The sequence below is a fragment of the Petromyzon marinus genome, unplaced genomic scaffold, assembly GCF_048934315.1.
Source record: "Petromyzon marinus isolate PM22_M1 ecotype Great Lakes invasive population unplaced genomic scaffold, UKy_Petmar_22M1.pri1.0 PM_Scaffold_23, whole genome shotgun sequence".
Classification (NCBI taxonomy): domain Eukaryota; kingdom Metazoa; phylum Chordata; class Hyperoartia; order Petromyzontiformes; family Petromyzontidae; genus Petromyzon; species Petromyzon marinus.
Window position 1 is genome coordinate 1,070,574 of NW_027423202.1, and position 22,283 is coordinate 1,092,856.

The 22,283-nt window shown below is 47.1% G+C and overlaps 1 long non-coding RNA gene across 1 annotated transcript; it reads left to right on the forward strand.

Moving 5' to 3' along the window:
• Positions 1 to 2,715: 2,715 nt before the first annotated feature.
• On the forward strand, positions 2,716 to 15,126 carry LOC142922947 (uncharacterized). Its single transcript, XR_012940440.1, has 3 exons — positions 2,716 to 6,332; positions 8,672 to 8,867; positions 9,325 to 15,126. It is a non-coding gene; the product is annotated as an uncharacterized LOC142922947 (long non-coding RNA).
• Positions 15,127 to 22,283: the final 7,157 nt, after the last annotated feature.

The window sequence follows — 22,283 nt, forward strand, 5'->3', positions numbered from 1 at the left end:
TGGCGTTTAACCGTGGCGCGTTTCTAGCGCGGGCGATCTGAGGACAGTCCCTTACGAGGTGCCCTTGACGGTCGCACAGGTAACATGCTCGGGGAAGGGCGGCGGCCCCGTAGGAGCCTCCCCGCCCGCTCCCTATTTCCCCTCCCGTATGCCACTGCCCAGACTCCGCCTCTAGTCGGGCTACCCTCCCGGCCAGCCCTCCCACCTCGGTCTGAACCGTCTCCACTGTAGTCTGCAGCACAGTCATGTGTGCCCGTACTTGGGTTACCTTGTTGTCCACTTGGGTTATTCTCTCACCCACTTGGGTTACCTTGTTGTCCACTTGGATTATTCTTTCACCTACTTAGGTTACCTTGTTGAGATGCTTACAGTTCATGTCTGGCTGCCACCACGCCGTGCGAGTTAAGGATCGCTGGATTTTCTCTGCGGCCAGCTCCTCAATCACCTCAGTCGTGTACCCTGGGCGTGCGATCTTTGTTAGCTCGCGCACATCCTCGGCATAATCGCGCAGGTCCTCGCCGGGTTGGCGATGGCGTGCCTCTAAGGCCGCTTTTGCCTCCTCATTGCGCGTACCGAAACGCAGATCAAGTCGGCGAATCAGCTCCTCTAGCTGTGTCTGCGCGCTTGTGGGTAGGGCTTCCAAAAAATCGGCTGCCCGCCCATCCAGATTCATATTAAGTTGACGTAACGCCTGCGCGTCCGTCCACCGAGGATGTTGCGGGCAAACGCTTTCCACGAAGGGGTACCCCGGCCTGTGAATATATGCCTTATTTTCGCGTGGGGTAACGCGGGGGTTAGTACTGCTTCTGACGCCAAACTTTGGGGGCAAATGTCCCAAGCCATCACCGAATTGTCGGGGCCGTTGGCTCCCGACTCCCCCGCCACATTGATCCCACTACCCCTCGGCTGCTCTGTGGGGTTTGGGCTAGCGACCTCCACTACCCCGCCCTCCTGTGCAGCTGACCGCGTCTGCATGTTTTAACCGATGGGTAGGGCGCGTCGCTTTACACTAGCGGTGCGCTGCGAGGCGGTGTACCGCGAGGAGCGCGTTCGCCCGTAAAAACTCACTCCCGCCCGTGAACAGACTTGCGCGGTGCGTGTCTCCCTCCCACCCCCGCTGCACGTGCACCGGTAATAACAAACGCGCCTCTACCCCCTGCCCATCCCAGTACACCAATCGCACGCGAGGGGGTTGGGGTCAACGGATGGGCGGGCGGGACGTTTGCCGTGCGCGCGTCGCCGATTGAGGAGGGTCGGCTGGCTCTGAGTTAAAGAGCCTGTTCGAACAGTCGCGCGAATACGTGCGCGCTCGGCGCTTTAGCTCGCTGCTTCTCGATTAGCAATCGCGCAGGCACGCGACCACAACACCGTCGTACAGGCACACGAGCGCTAAACACCACCGTAAACAGCCGCATAGGCACGCGCACGCTAAGCGCTCCGCCCCAATGTAAACAACCTGTGGGTGCGCGCGACCACCAAGCACTCTTCACTCTCATTTCCGCCGCAAACAGCCGCGTATGCGCACGAGCGCAAAACAGTACTGTACACACTTGTACCGGTATGCGAACACCAAACACTCCGTCTCCCTCCTCGCACTCACAGCGACCACGACACATCTTTATCCTCTATTAGCGGTTTTATTCCTCGCGAGTATCGCGCTAACTACGAGTGTCTGTGCGAGTCAGCAGGCCCTCCTAACCTATAACTCGAGGAGCCCAGATTCAGCTTATCTTGCCTATAGCTCCGCTTTCTACCCTCTATTCAATAGCCCAAACTTACCTCTCCTCTATTTACGATTGCTTCCACTCTGTTGCGCTGAACGCTGTAGAAAGGCGATACTGTAAGTCGTCTCCGGAGAGGGTTGAGTCTAGCTGCGCTTGGCTCGTCGCACGGACGTCTCGAACGGCTGACCCTCCTGCCCCGTGGACCGTGATGATTTTGCAGAAGAAGGCTTTTTTACTGTCCTCCTCACCTCCTTTTTATCCTACCTGTCACCAAACATATTGCACGGACCCTACACATCATCGCCCGTGCGTTTTCATATTCGAGTCTATTAGCTTACTGATAACAAAAGGCACTCCGATGCTTTCGAAACCTATGCTGCCCGGGCCAATCGGAGGTCACGTTATTTTTATCTCCTTGTCATCGAGTCCCTAATCCCATTCATAATAAAGGCGCACTGTGGTTCTCACACCCCAGGTGGCCCAGTCCATTCAGATGTTGGATATTCTTACCCATTTATTATCTAGATCCCTGATCCTAACAAAGGCATTCCGTCCTGTGACCTTATCTAGCACAAAAGGCATTCAGATGCTTCCGCCCCTCGTCGCCCTTCTCATTCAAAGGCCTGAATGCTCCTATCCTGTTGTCATTTGGATCCGTGAGCTCACCTATGATCAGGGGCATTCAGTTCCTAATTCCATCTATAACAACAGGCATCTCGTGGTTCACACGTCCCGTGCCGCGTGTGTAATTTCGTCCGTGGTGGCTTTACGGCCTCCGCCGCAACTACGTGATTTTAATATCAGGTCACGGCGCTGCGGTTCGTGTCAGCTACGGGGGGAGATCGGCCAAATTTCCGGCCGTAGGAAACCATGAAACTTAATCCCATTAGGGACTTCTGGAAAAAAACCTATCGGCCAGGTGATCTCCCCTTCTGGCGTTCGTGCGGGGGGGGGGGGGGGGGGGGGTGCGGCAAAGTGCACTACGTCGGCGTTGTCACACCCCAGGGGTGGTGTCGCGGTGGTGGGCACGGTCCCCAACGGAGCTACTCCGCCGTGGTGGCACCACATAATTCCTGCAGTCACGAAAGCTTCGAATCTAATTTCACCCACATCATCACCAACATCATCACCCACATCATAATCTTCATCTACATCATCATCGACATCATCACCAACATCATTATTATCCACATCATAATCATAATCTACATCATCATCGACATCAGTATCATCCACATCATCATGACCACCCACATCATCTTCAGCCACATCAGCATTCTCCACATAACCCTCATCCACATAACCATCATCCACATCACCATGACCAACCACCATCGTCTTCGGCCACATCACGATGTGTTTCTCTATCTTTGTGTCTGTGTTTTTGTATTCCTCGTGACCGTGTCCCTGTCACTGTTTCTGTGTCTCAGTGTTTCTGTGTTTTTGTGTTTACGTATCTCTGTTTTTCTGTATTTCTCTTTGCCACTGTGACTGTGTTTCTGTGTCTCTGTGTTTTTGTGTCTTCATGATTCTGTGTCGCTGTGTTTATTTCTGTGTCTGTGTCTCTCTCTTGCACTGAGTGTTCTGCACTCTTTTCACGTCAGGGAAGCCGTCCCCTCCTTACCTAATGACGCCATCAACCAATGAACTGGTCACTTTTTTTGCAATGACCCTTCTCCATGTCATCAATAATAGCGTAGCATGTGAGGCTTTGACTGAATTAAAATATGCAGTAGGCACAATAGGCGACGTTTTGGGAAATGGTCTTCCTTTCTTCTTCATACCACATTCACAGAGAAGCCAGGAGAGAGGCAGATTGGATGCTAAGAGCTGCAGGCATGCATTGGTTTACACCATGGGCCTGGGGCCCGATGAGAATCACATTTCACACGAGTTTCAACGTTCAGGTTCTCATCAGCGGCAGAGTCAGGCTCGATTGAGCCTGATGAAGGTGAATCTGCTGCTGATGAGACAATGAAAGTCAAAACCGGTCCAGAGTATTGCTGGAACTGAACAAATGGTTCAAGCAAGCCTGACTCTTGATGAGACACTGAATGTTAAAACCGGTCCAGAGTTTTACTTGTAAGAACAAATGGTTAAAGTGAGCCAGAGAGGCCCTCTGATGCTTTGTCTTCATCGGCCTTGATAGCAAGCCGAGTGTTACAGAGTATCAGAGGAGGTGGGAGTGTGCGTATTTGCTTTTTCGGAGTTGGTGGGATGCTAAGTTTACCAAACTAAAGTGAGCATCCAACGCCCTGCATGAACATAAAGGGCCGGTTGACTCTGCCCACGTATGTATGTTGAACTTCTTTCGCAGTATACGTAGCCAACCTTACTAATCGAAAGTCCACGTGTGTACATTAAAGTCATCACCATCTTAACCACACGTTCAGGGCGGTGCATGAGGTCTCGAGGCTTAATTTTTGCAGTGTGTAGATGATAGAGGTTTTTGGGAGGCACCTGGGGCCCAAAGGTGCGGTAGAGGTAATGGACACTTTGACCAGAGGAAAAAACTGCACCACGTAATGTGTGTAAACACATCATAGCGGTAGTCAAGTCGACAGGCTGAGTTTATTGATTGCAAGGGCCCTTAATCAGACCATGCCGAAAGTGACTCATCGGGGCCACTGTGCATCAGCGTCCACACCGAGTGGAACCGTTCTATGCATGATGAGGCACAAGTCCCACCGTGGGTTTCAAGGGGGAGTCGGTGAAGTCAAGACCCAGACCCCTCCCCGTCCCCTCCCCCGCTCATGTGAACTCCGAGTTGCATGACATACAGACGAGTTTGAAACGATGTTACGAATATTGTATTTTTATTACGTCTTTTAAACCAACAATGGTACTTATATAACTATGAATAAAATTAATCTTAACTGTTAACAGGTGGCCTTGGTACTTGCCCTTTTTGGCTTCATCTGTGATATCACCAGGCCACCTCAGCTCTCAAATGCTGGTTCAGCTATGCCCTTCCATGTCCTGGAAACCGTGGCGAGGTCATCCTCTGAGGACTGCCCGGATGAAAACCAGGATGGCAGGGCCCAGCTTAGGGCTAACTACACTAATGGGCTAGTCCCATGTGTGTGGTGTGTGTAGTGTGTACAGTCAGTTCTGCTATAAAGCATGTTTTCATCACGCAAATATTGTATTAAGGAACACATTCTTTTTATGACGCGGATGAGAATTGGATAAACGCGATTGAGTGAATAGAACTATGCCGTGCGAGTTGGAATAAGCGGTTGTATGGCTGCCTCGGCATAAGATCACGCAAGGCGAATCTAGCTGCTACCCATGCACCTCAGTCATTGTTCAGCCTGCATACGCATCTCGCGTGTCATCGCGGACTGTGTTTTACTCTATACAATATTGCTGTATTCGTCTCGCTTTATCATGCAACTTTGTTGATTTTCTATTACAATGGAATATTAATGAATTAACCATGTTTCTTCTAATATTATGTGTTTATCATGTGGTTAGTAACTTTATTTGATAATATACATTTGTTAAACGTTATAAAGTATGTTTTATGGGTGGAAAAGGGGTAACTTTTGATGCTATGGAAACAAATTAAGCCTTTAACATGTTTTTCCTATACTTGCCTAATGACCAAATTATAGTCGACCCTTCTGCACCGCGACTTTCCCCATTGCGGTTTCAATATATTGCAGGGTCGTTATAAGAAATAAAATGGGAATTTTTGGGGAGTTTTTGCGAAAGCCACAGATGACACGCGAAGGTCAGCAGACGACACAAAAAGTTTAGGGACTCATAAATCCATAAAATATATGTACAGTACTGTATAATATTAATCTATTGTATCTTTCAATACCATAAATATACACAATTTCTTTTTTAAAGTTACATTTTGTAAAAAGTTAAGTTTGCTAAAAGAACTCAAAAGCCAGCAGACGACACGCAAAGGCTGAACATGTAGAGATAATTTGAAAAGTTTAGTAACTGGAGGTGCTTGCTTCGCTCACCAAAGGGACCAAAACATTTAACTTGGTTTTTCCAGATCGCGGGGCCTGCACCGCTAACCCCCGCGATGTGGAAGGGTCGACTGTACTTGTTTAATTACCAACTTACTTAATGACCATATTCATGTAACCAATTACCGTCGTTAAGAGGGGTTTCATTCTACATGTGTGGGAGGTAAAAAACTCAGGAGATGGGATCTGATATTGATGCTAGCACCGGAAGTTGCTCGTGTATTCGCTTAGGCGAGCGTGTGTGTATACGGTGTGTGGAATGTGTACGCGCCCAGGATGAGCATTACGGTCGCATGCGGTGCATTTCTTAAAGCCACGGAAGAATGAGCATACGGCCCTGTATGCTCGAACCAGACGTGACTTCTTCTCTTTCTGCAGGGGTTCACCCCACTGTCTAGTCTCCTCCTTGGCGGATGCCTCTGAGTGGATTGATGTGTCCACAACAGGGACACACTGACTCGGCACTTCCTCGTCCCTCGGAATTTCCTCATCCCTCGGAATTTCCTCATCCCTCAGCCAGCTGTGCGCCAGTGCCTCTGCTGGTGTCATCCGCAGAGCTGGATCCCATCTGTTGAGACACATAGAAATATATGGCACACGTGGCAAGGGTGATAATGATGTAAGTATTTACGTGCATTTTTTTCTCTTACTGTGTCCATTAACTTACGTGTGTATGTTCAACTTATTTCGCACCATACATAGCCAACCGTGCCAATTGCAGGTACGGGTGAAGGACAACAAACTACATTCAATCATGAGTTTTAAAAAAGTAGTTTTCAATCTATATTTAAAAGTTAATTGCCCCAGTGGTGTTGTGGTTCATTTGTGGTTCATTTGTGGTAAGCACTTTGTGTGTATTGAGTGTGATGTATTCGTTTAGCAAGTGTAATCCAATGCAGCTCCGTGAACACTGGACGGACATGGTTGGATCTTGCAAAGAATATTGTACATGCTGCAGCTTCCTAATGCTTTTTGCAGACGTCCCGTAGACTAGTGAGTTGCAATAATCTAACGTATACGCCACGATGTTGGCTATGTCATGACTCAATAGTGGCTGATTGTGTCATAGAGCCCTGATTTAAAAAAAATTGCAGGACCTGACTATATAAAAAAGGGAGAAGCATAAATCCTCCACTATTGGTGATGACTGGCAGATGAACCTTCTGTTCTCCCCACTGTGCCACCTTGATGTATTTTTCCCCCTGGTGGTCCGTCATTGTGAACATCGCTCCACCACCCTCAATTGTTGTTGGAGGGTCAATGCTTACAACTGTCCAGTAGCCTCAAGGTACGTGTAGCCTGGCGTTGCCCAGTGGCATCCTTCACCGAGCCCCCTCCACATACATGATATACATATATCGATATATGTTCCTTTTAAGGGCTTTCATGTAAGAGTGTGAGTCTATTGGTTTCTATAAGTGTATAGACCATGTGAGTGTATGAGTCTGGGTCTTTATATGTGTATGGACACGTCAGTGCATGTGAGTCTATTTGTCTATGTATTTGTAAATGTATGGCTGATGTAAGTGTATGCAAGTTTGTGGGTCTCTATGTAAGTGTGTGGACATTAAGGGCCTTCATGATGGTGGGCAATCTCAGGTGAAGCTATGTGGCCAGAAGTCAGAGCCATTCCCTGTTTACCTTGGGGTGCGAACGGGATGTCCTCTGCCTCCCACATTATTTAATGTGGCTGATCGATGCCTGGGTGGGGTCGAGTAATGGCTCCCTATTGGTCAACCAAGTTATGTATGCTCATCTGGTGATTGCTGCTCACTCAGAGGCGAAGTTAGAAGCACAGATGTTGAACCTGGAGTGTACTACTGAGAGGTGTGGTCTTACCATCAGTTGCACCAAAACTAAGCACTTGCCTGGGTATTTTGTATCATAAAATATTCCACACCCTCAGCTCCCTGTTTGTCATGGAACAGTTGTGGAGAGAGTGGAGAGTTTCCCAAACCTGGCCAGTGTGCTTATGGCCAGCTCTGGTTCGACAGCAGAGGTTTCACTCTGAATCAGCAGTATTTCGGCGTTTATTTATCGGCTGAGCAATGCTGTTTGGAAGCTACCTAGTTTGTCGCTCCATACGAAGCTTCAGATCTTCTCGGGCACAGTTATGCCCTCTCTTCTCGATGCTTGTGAAACGTGGACCCCTCTAAAGGAACATCTGTGCCTGTTAGGGACGTTTAGGCTGGCCTTCCTTCGATCCATCCTAGGTTTAACCAGGCTGGATTGTGTGAGGAACTCACACACTTCGGGGCCAATGGCGGATATTGGTATGGACCATGTGAGTGTATGACAGTATATGGGTCTCTCTTTACGTGTGTAGTGTAATAACGCGGGCTGCTGACGAGGAAGCGGCAGAGGCAGCAGGGGGCAGTACACACGTCAGCAGAGGGAGATTTAAAGGGAAGCCCAGGAATAAATCGATCTGGAAGCCTGAGAACCCGCTAGTAGGTTCGAGAAAGAGGGCGGTGCAAGGGCGGGGCGAGACCACGCCAGGGGAATAAAAGGGGGCCCGGGACCGGAGCTCGGGGCTGTTGCTGGAAGTGGATCCCTTCGCCGTGTCGCCGTTCGTCACCTTCTTCGGTGCCGTCTCCGACCACCTTAGACGCCGCAAGCTAGACAGCCTGCAGACTGTTCCAGCTAGGTAGTACCTTCAAGAACATGGATGTGTGACTAGTGCGTATGCACGCGGGGCACATGTGGTTTCCTGACGTGTGGAATAAGGAAGGTCCCTTAAGAACCCTGTCTCCGACTGAGTCACTACACGTGCATGGACCATGTAAGTATGTGAGTCTGTGGGTCTCTATGTCAGTGCTTTTTTTACATGCAAGACTATGGACAATGGTGTTTAATGGGAGACATGGCTTAGAAGATGAAGAATAATCAGAATAAAGGTTGGAGCTAGTGATCGTTCGCCAGTGATGTTAAACTATTAAACGCTTTTCTTTTTACCAGGTGACTGAATGGGAAAACCTCTCGGTGGTATGGTGGGGGCGGGGGTGTGTTCTTACTCCAGGCAGCGGCTAATGAAGTCGTGGAACTCCGAGTCCTGGCTCCCGAGTGCCAGGTAGAGGGGGTGACTGCCTGGGACCCTGCTTTGTCCGGACATCAAAGACATCCCCGAACCATCTGCAGGAATGATGCAGACCAGGTTAAACATCACAACAAACCACAGCACCCTGGTACACCCACAGCGCAGAAACAAAATCTTTTAGTGCTCTGACATAGATCAGTGGGAGTGCTTTGACCGCTTGTTGCAGAAGTTCATGGTTCAAATTCTGCAAGCCGCCCTGGTTACTTTGCGCTGTTTGATTTAAAATGGGACATTACAGACCTTGTGAAGTAATAAAATTACTGTGCTGGCGTTATGCCCGCTACTGTGAAATGACTGCAGTTGGTGTCTGTGAAAAACAGCAGGCACCTTCCTTTGTGATAGCTTTGCATTCTAAGAATGATAGCGCAAATACCAAGTGCAATCAATAATTATTAACTATGATAAATCCTAGAGGTAAAGAAAGTAGAGCTATTTTAACTGTGATTTAATCTCTTTCAAACAAAACATTATTTTTTACCAGGTAAAGCCCACTGAACTATTGCCTCTTCTTCAGAGGCGACCAGGCAAAGGGGAGAGGATATGGTACCGCAATGTACAGCAGCCAGGGTGGGGATCCACGCGACGACCTTCTACATTGCAGGTGAGGGAGGAAATGTCTCCTTGCATCTGCAGCTTCCCAAAAACGTCCGATCTGATTGCTAAACGTGGTTTTGAGCATTGCCCTTCACATTACAGATGATTCTACTAAAATAATGATTACTAGTCACAACTGGCGTCTCTTTAATCGCTTGCACTTCATGGTACTTTAATTTGCTTGCCTGTGTCAGGTGGTGGAGAGCCTTAATGACACAAATTTGGGCAGATCACCATGAGGCCTAACCCTTCCCCAAAAAAGCATTACGAATTATATTGACTGCAAAAACACGTGTGGAAGTAGTTAACTATACAAAGTAATGCACCACTAAACTCTTAACAGACGCAGCTCTGCCTCAAACTTAACGCGCTTCCCCCGCTCGCCCCTTCACTCACCAAAGTACTTGTTTCTCCCAGGCGCGCCATCAATCAAATTCTGAGGAGGCATCCCGAGGGTCTACACACAATTTACAAAGAGACAATGATCACCCATACAGTATTGACACACTTGTGTGGCATGTTTTGTCTGTGAGCACCTACTGATGATGGCACAGCACCCAAGGCCACACCGCAGTAGCTATTTTACAAATCACTCTAGGTATTGATTTAATGCTGAGTCGATATTTGAGAGGCCAAGGACTGGTCCAACATTCAACACCACACGGTCAGGGCGCTAACCACTCAGCTACCACTCCCGATGGTTCTCGCATGCAGGCACACGGCAGTGTTATTGGCATGGCCCAGCAAAACCGCGTACGCAGCACATTGCAGAAGTTCACCGATCAATCCCAGTGACTGCCCTGGTCTTTCCTGCGGTATTAAACCACAAAATACTATGCACCATCTGCCTCATTCACAGCGGAGGTTATGGGTCCCGTGGCTTCATTTGAAATTGCTTATATGGTTGTGACAATTGTCTTCATTACAAGCAGTTGAGATGAAACAACAATAATTGGCGCGATAAATGCTTGTTCATCTGACAATTCAAATTGTTTGCAGGTGGTTTTGGGGTTACATGTGGCCAATCCGTGGCCTCACGCAATAATCTATCACGAGTCATAACAACAGCTCTAAAAATCTATGCGTTCTGCTCACGGTTACCTTGACGGGTCTACGCCTGAGTAATTGGTTCTGTCACGCGGTTGAATGCAACTCAGTAGCTTGTGTGTGGACAACCCTGCAACCAGTCGCGAGCACTTGTATGCCTCTTTCTCACAGAAGAGACGACTTAAGTGGTCTGCTCAGGGAATTGTAAGTAACTATTTCCTGTCGCATGTTCTATTGGTCATACCAATTTTGAAGATTATGTTAATACCCTTGATGCGGAAATACTCGCTGAGAAGTGAACGTGGTTAGAAGCAATGACTGATCTTCTTTGGTTCTTTCAGTAAAGTCACGTAGAATGATAATAAAATAATAAATTGATAAAATAAAATAACACAATAACATTTTTATATAATATTTTATTTTATCAATTTATTATTTTATTATCATTCTACGTGACTTTACCGAAAGAACCAAAGAAGATGAATCATTGCAGTCACGAAAGCTTTAAAGCAATGACTGAGTTGGGCAATTTCAAGAGCAAATTGGTCGTGAAATTGATGACAATAACGGAATTGTCAGTGTTACTGCTGTGTGGGCAATACCTCCATATAACACGGGAGCTGGTCGTGTTTGTTGATGGCCGGAAAGAGGATGCGTCCGGTAGCCAACTCGGCCACTGTACAACCCAGTCCCCACATGTCAATCGGGAAAGATGACGTGTGGCCCAGGTACGCCTCTGGGGCAAGGTACGCGTGGGAACAAAAAATCTGTGAATCTGTGAATTACAAAAGACAAATATCACAAATATAGCCTTTAACAGCAACACACAGGCACAAAAAAACAAGTATAAAAACACATGTAATCACCCATAGGTCTAGACACATGCACACACACAGGCGCAGAGATGCAAACACGTGTACACGCACACACACAAAACGTCCCCATATAGCCTTTAACAAATTTCTCTGGAATTTGCTTTTAGCGAGCACCTAATGAAGGCCTGAACAACACACACGAGGATGGGTGGCCAGCACCACGCCCATCCACCTTTGTCTCCTAAAGTGGTGGTGCCTAGGCACCGCACATGGTACTCATTTATGGCTGAGTCGACCTAGGGGATGCCCACGACTGGTTCAGATATTCACGAACGCGCATTTTACTCCAGTCACCAGGATTGTAGTGCTGTCGACTAACCCCAACACTACGGTTCCTCACTGCATAAACAAAGAAAAGTTCCCCCGTGTAGCCTTAGACATTGTTGGGGCAAGTGCAATTAGTGACCACCTATGAAGTCTGGAACGACACTTGAAGGGGGTGGGTGACCTGCACCGTGCCTGGCCGCCTTTGTCTCCTGAGTGGCATTGTTTACACACCACACCAGGTACTCATTTGAGACTGAGTCTACCTAGGGGAGGCCCATGACCGGTTCAGAAAACCGCCACTCGAACCTGGGTCGCCAGTTTCGTAATGCAGTGTGCTAACCACTACACTACTCGATTTAAAGCTTTCGTGACTGCAAGGATTCATATTCTTTGGTTCTTTCGGTGAAGTCACGTAGAATGAGAATAAAATAATAAATTGATAAAATAAAATAACTCAATAATATTCTCACGACGTTTCGGCCCTTCACCTGATGAAGGCCGCTTGTGTTGTGGCCAAAACGTCGTGAGAATATTATTGTGTTATTTTATTTGATCAATTTATTATTTTATTCTCATTCTACGTGACTTTACCGAAAGAACCAAAGAATATAAACACTACACTACTTCTCCTCAAACTGCATAAACACACATTCTCACACTCAGCCACACACTCACGACTCACGTTGGCGTCCCACCAAAAAGCTGTTTTCAAAACTCATCATCCGGATGGTCCCTGTCCCAGGCTCTTTAATCGACATGTTCCTCTAGACGATGGGCAGCAGAAGATATTCACATTCAGAGGTTATGATAATAATGTCAACTTGTAATACGCCAATGCCACGCAGTATTCACTCTATCTGGAAGAGCGAGAACCACTCTGAGGCAGGAGGAGGGGCCACAGATGATGTTTCACACCATTGGTGTGATCCACCAACCTGCGGCTCTACAGTGCTGAATTACAGGCATGCACAACTATTCAGCCTGCAGAAGATTGATCATGTAGCAAAATTACCATAATAAATATTAAAAGGGGAATTGGAGATGACATGCTTTTTCCAAGGTTATTCATAGCGACTCAAGAAAAGGTTTTCACGGCTGCCGATGGGGTGCCAATTCAAATGTATTTAGATAAGATGATGCCAATCGATAATCTCATGTAGAGCACTCTTGGGTACCCGGCGTTAAAGAGGGCGCTCTTATCATACCTGAATAACGATTGTTACAAGAGGGCCGAACGGAGCTTGTAGCTGTGAGTGTGAGTTAGGCAGAAGCATGCACATGCATGAAGTTGGTAACGCAGTCTCATGCGCATGAGCAGCATGAAGACAGGTGGGCAGTTGTCAGGTTAAAGCACAGCTGCTTATTTGCAAAGCCTCCTTTTACTTGCACTGGTTTGTGTCTCCTTGATTTGGGCATTGCTTTGTTTTGACGTGTCTGGTTTTCTCTTTTGCGAGTCCCTAATAGCAAACAACCTTTAAACTTAAGTTTCACCCATACATAACCCTCTGTACGACAGTTATCATGACCCGCAGCTATTGACAGTTGGACAGAGTGGATGCATTAACGCTTTGATCAATGGGTCTAGGTTTTACGAGGACGAGCCCCGAACGGGAACTCAAATTAATGCTGCAGTTGCGCTGAACGTGGTCTCCACTCACCGGCTTGATGTCCCCATGCACGATTCCCTTTGCATGGAGTTGAATGAGGAATTTGAGAATGGACTTGGTGAAGAGTTTCACCATTGTCATCTCCATGTGCTGGGGTGCCGTGCAATCAACGGCACTTAACAGACGTCTTCTGTCAAAGAGACAACAACACAAAGTCAGTGCCATCCTGTAAAGGGCTGAGTCAACAATAACAATTATTATACTCGTTTATCATATGGAAGCCTCACTAAATGTAAACACATTTTCCCGAGGGTCCTGCCAAGTTCTCCTGTCGGGGTGACATTGTTCCTATGTGTAATCCCAACTGAGTCATTTTAAGGTATTTCCTCAGAATTGGCAAATTTGTCGGATGCCAGTTAAATTGTGTGCGAGTGTTTTGCTATTGGAGGAATCCGGAGAATGCAGAGGAATTCTATGCAGAACAAGGGGAGAACAAACTCCACACAGACACTTATATCCGAGTCAGCAATCGAAACCAACCTCTTGGTATGATGCACGAGTGTTACCACTGCCGCCACACTGCCGGTTGTTGGCGTGGCTGTAGAAAAATGAGCAAGTCTGGAGGTGAAAATGGAGTGGAGCAGCCAGCTTTGCATGTCTCTGTTGAGCTGCTCAGACAGCGGGGTACGTACTTCGGTATGAGCTGCATGACGAGGCAGTTGTGACCCCTGAAGGTGAAAAAGTCGAGGATTCTGACAACGTTGACATCATCATTAGCCCAGCCCTGAAGTTGGAGCAAGATGTGGTACTCCATCCACTGGCTGTGGTCTTCCTCAGCACTGCACAGCGGAAATCCACAGCTTCATATTAATTACAAGAAGTGACCCTTGTAACACGCAGTATGTCGCTCGCTCTAAAAGACAGTTGTCCTTCATCACACCTGCGATTAATACAGTGGGCTACGTACGGCGCGAAAGAAGTTAAACATAAATCCAGAGAAAACCCACACATATGAGCACCATAACACTACCCACGTAAAGATCGAATTGATTTACTGTCCTGCTTTCTCCATGCAAGCCATTGTGAAGTCTTACCTGAATGACTGTCTCCACATCTTCACAGCCACTCGGGTGTTGGTCTTGTGGTCACGGCATTTGAAGATCTGGCTGTAAGGTCCGACCACCTTCTTCAGCACCTCATACCGGAAATTGAGGTGCTCATGCTCGACCTGCGGAGCAATCACATCAACTAAGTATACTGATCCAGTCACTGCTCATTCAGTCACTGAGTATGGATGCAATATTTTGTATGGCATGTGTAAGAGTGATTGTGTGAATGTGTCGGGTATGTTGTCCGCCTGTTCTGCAGATGATCATGGTGTTTGTCAGTGTGCAGACTTTGTATGTTCTCCACTTGTTACGTGCCCTGAGGAGAGCCGTACCGAGACATAATGGTTGTAGACATCATCGTAGCCATGGTTCTGGGTGCCAACGCCTTTGTTATGGACGCCGAAATACCAGATGTTATTCACGGTGAGGACCTCGCTTCTCTCGGTGGGGGTCAGGAAATCCCCAAAGAGCTTCAAGATTTCTGCAAACATAAGAACAATGATGATGATTAATACTGTACTATTGTTTTAATATTGTTTTGTTAAATAAAACGTTTTCGTTTCTTTAATTTGTTCATTAAGCAATGTAGTGGTTTTTTTTCCCATTTGATTTTTAACCAATTCCGTATTCCTGTAACATGTGAAGAACAGACTAATGACAAATTTGGTATCACCACCTATGTAACCGCGCTTTTGACATGAAGACTTGTTTAACATCCAAACGATCGCAGGACACCCATGAAACATAACGTGGCTGCTTATTGGGCCCTTCCTGCTGAAATGATAATAAAATATACGATGCTTGTTTACCCAAGAAAGCTCCACTGAGTGCCTGGACTGCATATAATCACCAACACTGTTTTTTTAGCATTGGGATGTGTTAATAATTTTCTTTCGCTGTGTGGAGGAAACTGGAGAGCCTGGAGGAATCCTATGCAGAGCAGGGGGAGATCATCCCGACTCCAAAGAGAAATGCACGAGGAGTGTTCCTGCTGTGCCACTCTGCCTCACAACATTTTTATTCCATAACCATTCACATGCTTGTTTTTGTTTTCAACTATGGCCACCATGACGTCCCCCACCATGACTTCTCTAATCATATCTATCACCTCGTGGGGTTTTACTACTGGCGATGGCAACGCCGTCCGATGTGGGCAGCGCACTCCATTGCACGCCGCTCCTGGAGCCCACCTTCGATTCAGCCTTGGCCATCTACACACACAGACAAAGATGCAGGTCACCCGGTATAACCTTTAGCAATCTTATATTCTTAGTTCTTTCGGTAAAGTCACGTTGAAGGGAAACAATAAAATAATAAAATATATATAAAACAATAAAAACGTCGTGAGAATTTGTATTGTTTTATATATATTTTATTGTTTCCCTTCAACGTGACTTTACCGAAAGAACTAAGAATATGAATTACTGCAGTCACGGAAGCTTTAAATCAAAACTTTAGCAATCTGTTGGAGAAAGTGCAGTAAGTGAGCAATGAGCCAACATCGCTGAGGGCCTGGGTTCCACAGTGAGGAAGGCCAGGCTTTGGAAATATGGGGCGAAGTTGCTATGTGGTCCAGCCATTGGGAACTCCCAGTGGCAGTTGTCCATGTGCATGAGTCTACCAGTGGACTAGTAGTCTACCAGTGTTCCATGAGTCGACCAGTAGACTATTAGTCTGGATGCAGGAAGTTGTGGGTACGATGCCGACCCTGTGTGACTGATAGTGAGCATGAAAGTATAAAGTGATTATGAGAGAGTGAGTGAGCGTGAGTGTGAGAGTTTGTAAGGATTAGATTGAGTGTGAGAGTGCGTGAGTTTTAGAGTTAGTGAGATAGTGAGAGCAAGTGTGAAAGTGCATGAGTTTGAGATAGTGTGAAGGTGAGTATCAGAGTTAGTGAGTGAGCATGAGTTATTGATAATAAATGTGAGTGAGTTTGAGAGTTAGTGAGTGTGAGATTCAGTGTGTGAGGGGGTGTGAGAGTGAGTGTGAAAGTTAGTTTGAGATTGATGTTGTGAGAGTGCATGGTAAAGTGAGAGTTAGTGTCAGTGAATGTGTGTGAACGTGAGTGAGAGTTACAGTGAGTGTGATAGTAAGTGAGTGTGTGCGAGTGAGACAGATTGAGTGAGTGAGAATGAGTGTGAGTGAGTGTGAATGAATGTGAAAATGAGTGGGGGAGTTAATGAGAGTGAGTGGGAGCATGATAAAGTGAGTGATTGAGTGAGTGTGAATTAGTGAGTGTGAAAGTTAATGCTTGTAAGAGTTATTGAGCGGGAGAGTAAGAGTGTGAGAGTGAGTTAGAGTGAGAGAATGAGTTGGAGAGTGCCAGAGTGTGAGTGAGATTCAGTGAGAGACAGTGTAAGTGAGATAGTGTGAATGAGTTTGAGAGTTAGTGTGAAAGTGAATGTGAGAGAGTGTGAGGAGAGTAAAAGTGTGTGTGAGAGTGCATGTGAGTGAGCGAGTGAGACAATGAGTATGAGCAAGATAGTGAATGTGAGCATGAGAGTGAATGCTTGTGAGTTATTGAGTGGGAGCGTAAGAGAGTGAGTGTGATAGTGAGTTAGTGTGAGAGTGAATGTGAGAGTGATACAGTGAGTGTGAGACAGAGGTTGAGAGTGAAACAGCGAGTCGGACAGTGTGTGAGTGAGCGTGAGTCTCACTGTGCACCCTCCTCCTCGTCTCCACTCCCCATAAAGAATAGCAACAAGAGCTCGGCTCTTTGTACTGCTAGTGCTGCTACCTTCTCTGCACGTCTCACTACACTGGAGTCACGTGTGCAGTGACGTCACTAACCTCCACGGTTATGGCCACGCCCCTCTGTCTCTGTTGCGTCAGACCCTCAGACCCCTCCCACTCAACGAGTGGCCACGTGTCCCACCAACCATTCGTGGTGTAACTGGTGAGTGAGATTTGAGTGATAAAGTTTGTGAATGTGATTGTCAGAGTGAGTGGGAGAGTGAGTGTCAGTGAGAGTGAGTGTGTGTAAGAGTTAGTGAGTGTTATATTGAACAGTTTGCATGAGAGATCGAGAGTGAGTGTGATGTTGAGTGTGAAAGTGAATCAGAGATTGAGTGAGACAGTGAGTGTGAGTAGATAGTGAGTGTGAGAATGAGAGTGAGACAGTGAGTATGCAAGTGAGTGGGAAAGATAATGTGAGTGAGTGTGAGAGTGAGTGAAAGAGTGATTTAGAGAGAGATTGAGTATGAGAGTGAATGTGATGGTGATGGTGAAAGTGGGAGAGATAATGTGAGGGACAGAGTGAGAGAGTGAACGTGAGAATGAAATGTAGAGTGTGAAAGTGCGTGTGACAGAGTAGGAAATTGCATAAAGTTGAAAAGAGGGGGGGGGGGGGGTTGAGATGAGGGACAACCAGGAGAGTTCCGTTCACGAGTTCTGTGTGGATGGTTTGGGAATCTGTAGTGCAGTGATGTGAGGTGAGGTCAATGGCTGGTGAGGCACTGGCTAGTGTCAGGGCCTGATTCAGACACTGAGGGGGGCATGGCCTTACGGAGGGGGCGTGGCCTCACTGAGCGGGCGTGTCCTAACTGAGGGGGGCGTGTTAGATACGTCCCCGTCACTGAGGCAGATGTGATAGCTGCCTCCCCTGGTGCTTTTTCATTGCAGTTTCATGACGAGACCAGCGAGCCTAGATATCTTCATACATATATGTGAAAAAAGTTACGTGAAGGCGAGAACATGAAATGAAGGGGTCTACAACCATTACATTGGTGACATACTGAGATTGTAACAGGCACGCTCTTATTGTCCGAGCTCAATCCAGTTACTGAGGTGTTGCACAATCGGAGGGGAGGCTGAGCTCGTCGCTGCCTCACCTCTCTTCTCTTCTTGTATTTGCAGTGGAGCTTCGCAAATTTGGAGATTTTTTAATTTACTAGATTATTCTTTTTTTTTTACTTTTCGAAACCGCTATTTACATTGGATTATGACAGGTGAGGCTCTGCCTCCCTGCCTTCCCTGACCGCACGTCCCTGCTGTAGAGAGGGTTTGGGGCATCTGTCTTGGGGGTTCCGTGTGGGGGGTTTGGGGGTTCTGTATTGGGGGTTTTGTGTGTGGGGTTTGGGGGTTTTGTGTGCGAGTTTGAGGTTCCACTCACAAGGGAACAGGGTGTAATCATACAAACTCTCACATAGAGACCAATAGACTCATAAAGAGACTCACAGACTCGCATAGTTCCCATAGAGGTTCACGACTGTGTGGTGGACACTCTGGTCAGTGGTTCTGCTATGGCACGCCGCAATGTCGACCAATCTCCACTGTGAAGGTGGCAGTGGGTGGCTCTGCCACGAGGTGTGCCGCCGATTAGAGCTACTGCCAACCCTCGCATTCACAGCATAAATTCAATCCTGGAGAGGTGCTTAAGTGGGCTTGGCGATTGTCACGTTTCTTGTTCGAATATCTCGGTGTTGCACTGAAGACGAACTTCAACACAGACACAGCTCCTCTCTAGGAGCTAGCTGTACCCATAACATGTAGCTCTGTCAACTGCAAAACCAGGGAGAACAGTCATACACACGCATGTATCCTGCAACACTTTCCAACATGTGAGTCACTAAATCCAACCTTTCACACCTAGTAATTCATGTCCCTCCCGCTCACACCATGCCAGTCCCCCCTTCCAACCACAAAGGCCCCCCTGTAGACAGGGAAAATTCTGTTCGTGATCACCTAAAAAGGCCGATAGGGGACAGGGTGGGTGGCCAGCACCACGCTCAGCCGCCTTTTTCTCGACAGGGCTGATGCTTTACACACCACACCAGGTACTAATTTAAGAATGAGTCAACCTAGGGAAGGCACAGGTCCGGCTCAGATATCGGAGTATCAGTTTGCCGGGTTTGTAGCGCAGCACGTGAACCACTGCACCACCACTCTTCCCCCCTCCCCCCCCACTGCTTCCAACAGGCACCGACATGCTGATGATGGGGGTGAACGGACCCCGCACGCCATGAAGCACACGGGCAACGTCATCTACAACGTCACCTACACGGTGACGAAGATGGGAAACTCCATCCTCATCGTCAAGTGGGGCGATGATTGCATCCCCAGCAGCCTCTTCTGCATCACCATGTCGGGCAGCTACGGCTAAGATTCACCACGACAACAATGATACGGCGATAATGATAGTGCGACTATGGTACGGAAATGATGGTACCGTAACAAAGATACGGCAATGATGAAACCATGGCAATGATACGGCGATAGTGATAGCATGACGATAACACAGCGATGAGAATACTGTGATGACGATTCGGCAATGATAACACCAGGACCACAAATATGACGATGATGATACCGTGACTATACGGCAATGATGATACCGTGATAATGATACGGCGACAAAGATACGGCGATGATGATACCGTGACGATACAGCAATGATGATACTGTGATGACGATATGCATATGATCGTAGCACAATGATGATACAGCGATGATGATACTGTGACGGCGATACGGCAATGATGATTCCCGGACGATGATACAGCGATGATGATGATGATGATATTGTGATGATGATACGGCGATAGAGATACCGTGACGACAATATGGCGATGCTTATACCGTGATGACGATTCGGCAATGATGATACAAGGACTACAATTTGGCAATGATAATACCATGACTATGCTGCGATGATACTGTGACGACAATATGGCAATGATGATTATAAGGTAATAACGTTGATGATACCGTGACGACAATATAGCAATAATGATACTGTGAAAACAATACAGAGCTGATCATAGCGCCATGACAATATGGTGATGATGATACCGTGACGACGATCCAGTTATGATGTACCGTGATGACGAGATGGCGATGACACCGGGACAATGATATGGCAATGATACCATGACGATATAATGGTAATGATGATGAATCCGTGACGACGATACAGTGATGATGAAAGCCGTGACAACAATACAGCAATGATGATATCGTGATGACGATACGGTGATTATGATACCATGACAAGGATACGGAAATTATGATACCATGATAACGATGCAGCAGTGAAACCGTGACAAAAATACGGCGATGATGATACCATGACAACGATACGGCGATGATGATACTGTGACAACAATACGGCAATAATGATATCATAACGATACAGCAGTGGTACCGTGACAACAATACGGTGATGATGATACCGTGACAACGATACGACGATGATGATACCATGATAACGATACAGCAGTGATACCGTGACAACGATACGGCGATGATGAGAGTGATGTTGTATATATGCCTTTTCCAAGAATTTATATTAAGAGTGATATTGCCTTTTTTTAATGTAATAGATTTCCATATATATGTAGAGGTGTTAACTACAAACTATTCGGTAACCTGCATTGCCACCAGGTATCAAGGGGGCAGTGCAGCGTTACCTCGGTGTACATAACGGTTGGGGTCAGACGAGGTGAAGTGGATCGTAGGCAGTTTGGGGAGAACCAATCAGACAGTTCCACGTGGGAATGTGGGATTGGTTATACCTGGCCACAAACGAGTATAAGGGTGACCGCGCAGAGCTCAGGGAATTATCTCCCTACACGAAGACCAATGCCCAGGCTGAAGACTATCTAGGACCCTGGACCAGCTTTCCAGCCCTTCTGAGGGCTAATGCTCGGCGTATCCAGTGGTCAGGACACACCGTCTACCGCTACCCTATCCCAGAGGACTATTCTACCCTATCCCAGAGGACTCTGGGATAGGGTAGAATAACAACAACAAAAAATGTTATAAATTGATTTGCATTTTAATGAGGAAAATAAGTATTTGACCCCCTCTCAATCGGAAAGATTTCTGGCTCCCAGGTGTCTTTTATATAGGTAGCGAGCTGAGATTAGGAGCACACTCTTAAAGGGAGTTCTCCTAATCTCAGCTTGTTACCTGTATAAAAGGCACCTGTCCACAGAAGCAATCAATCAATCAGATTCCATACTCTCCAACATGGCCAAGACCAAAGAGCTCTACAAGTATATCAGGGACAAGATTGTAGACCTACACAAGGGTGGAATGGGCTACAAGACCATTGCTAAGCAGCTTGGTGTTGGATATCGAGCCTTTACCAAAATTAAGATTAACAATAATATTTGCCGTTATATATATATATCATTCTTTTTTTTAAGTGACAAAAACAAATAATTAATAAAACACGTAAGCCAGTCACACACGAAAACCAGATGCCCATCGTTACAGGGCCATTAAACCAGAAAATCCATGAGATGAGCAATAAACAGTAATAAACCAGTCAAGGGAAGGGTCGCCCCCTCCTCCCCTCCAGAATTGTAAAACACAGACACACAAACACACACACACACAGACCACGCCCCCCCCCCCCTTTCACTGCACAGAGCGTAGAGTATGTTTTAATATAACGGCTAAGTCAAGTCAGTCAAGGCAGTCGAGACGGATCAACGGCAAGAAGTCAGTCCAGCAGTCAAGCAGTCGCATGGAACGGCTGGCTCCGAGCCTCGCTGAGTAGGGAGGATCGCTGAGTCGTGATGTATCAATGAAAGTGAGTCTAGGCAGGGAACAAAGTATCACTCCAAACTTTATTCCTACATCAAGTGCCAGCCATACAGCAGCGGAAAGAGCCTGTATCTGCCAGCACGAGCAGCCATGCCGACGCCTCAAACGTGAACATACAGCAGTGGAGAGAGCCTGCTTACAGCACCGACAAGCAAGCGCGTGCGACTTGAGTCATACAGCAGTGGAGGAAACCTGCTGTCAGCGAACCAGCACGGTCACGTTCGCGCACTTGAACAGAGAGAGCACGTGCGACTCAACTCACTCAACAGAAGAAAAAGCTTGGCCAGCCGCCAACGAAGTGTCAGCAGCTCCACAGAGAGAGCGCGTGCGACGTGGCTCATTCAGCAGCGGAAAGAGAGCCTGCTTACAGCACCGCCAAGCAAGCCCGTGCGATTTGAGTCATACAGCAGTGGAGGAAACCTG